The sequence below is a fragment of the Panthera leo genome, chromosome C2, assembly GCF_018350215.1.
Source record: "Panthera leo isolate Ple1 chromosome C2, P.leo_Ple1_pat1.1, whole genome shotgun sequence".
Classification (NCBI taxonomy): Eukaryota; Metazoa; Chordata; class Mammalia; order Carnivora; family Felidae; genus Panthera; species Panthera leo.
In genome coordinates this window covers 79,478,679-79,479,848 of record NC_056687.1, presented here as the reverse complement: position 1 = coordinate 79,479,848, position 1,170 = coordinate 79,478,679, and the positions used below count along the sequence as shown (strand labels likewise).

At 53.8% G+C, this 1,170-nt stretch overlaps 1 protein-coding gene across 4 annotated transcripts in view; it reads left to right on the top strand.

The window, feature by feature from the left end:
- The window catches only part of LOC122229688 (LIM domain containing preferred translocation partner in lipoma), a 680,467-nt gene that overhangs the window by 63,012 nt on the left and 616,285 nt on the right, over nucleotides 1-1,170 (top strand). The window contains exon 1 of one of the 4 annotated variants that reach the window (XM_042955072.1): nucleotides 17-31. The exons of 2 other annotated variants lie outside the window; for them this stretch is intronic. The gene's annotated coding sequence lies outside the window, so the exon portion shown is untranslated. Of the gene's footprint in view, nucleotides 1-16; nucleotides 32-59; nucleotides 144-1,170 lie in introns of those variants that run through there. One more of the 4 variants, XM_042955070.1, reaches the window with a different exon arrangement.

Sequence of the window (1,170 nt, the reverse complement as noted above, 5' to 3'; positions counted from 1 at the left end):
CTGTGGCACTTCTAGCTGTGTGATCCGCCAGGTCAGTTAACCTGCTTGAGCCCGAGGTTCCATGTCCGTCAAATGGGTTTAAGAAATCACATCGAGTCACAGAGTTACTCGTGAGGATTTGTATCACCTGTCCTTCTTCCATGGTACTCACCATCTCCTACTTGGTTTATGTTTTATCCCTCCTTCTAGACCAGGAGCTCCTTTTTGGGCAGGAAGCGAAAAACATCTTGCCTGTGCCTTTAACAGATGGGACCTGCTGCAAAGCCTCCTTTAAGGGAAAGGTTCCATAGGACCTAACTGGTGACGTCAGTGCAGGCTCCTTACTGGTTGGAGGCCCCGGTCACATGGTACCAGGCCTGGACGGAAGAGCTCCCTGATAGGGAGCTTTGGGCACACACAGGGTGTGCTGGATAGGCCTCTGGCTTCTGCTTAGTTAACAGGAAAGAGGCTGGAGCCTGTGTTCGGCCCGTGTTCTGGTTCATCAGGTTGGGTAGTGCTGGCATTTCCCTGAAGGCAGAGTGGAAATCCTGCCTGGAACAGGAGACGTGGTGTCTTTTCTGGGTCTTTCATGGTTGGGAGTTCCAGACTAGAGGGAAAGGTCCACAGATGTGTGGGTTGGGGCACCTCTGAGAGCCACCCACTCCTCTGACTTCTCTGTGGGTGGAGCCATGGAGAAGGGGTCCATTGGGAGGAGGAAGCTGTCCTTCAGACCCTCCCACCCTCCCTGTGTTTGGAGGCTCGATGGGAAGGGCGGTCAGTTCTTAAAGGGGTAGCTCTGCTATTTAACTTTCTCCTGCGTCATTACCCGGGACGCAGTACCCATGAGTGTCAAGATCCAAGTGCTTTAGCCTGGCACATGAGGTCCTTCATGTCTTGGCCGCAACATTCCTTTGCAGCCTCGTCTCCCACCGCATCCCTCCGTGTGCTGCTCTGCCACTGGCCTCAGCAGATTAGTCACTTTCCCTAAGAACAGGCTGAATTCCTCCTTACGGCGGCGCTTGGCACGTCTTGTGCCCTGGGGCTATTTTCCCCCTCCTCATTCATGGAAATCCTGTTGGGTGTGCAGGCTCGGTTCAGAAGTCATCATCCACGGAGCTCTTCCAGACCCTCAAAACAACGTCGCGTGGACTTGTGCTTTGCACACTTTTCAGTGTTTTCGAGCGTGTGCCC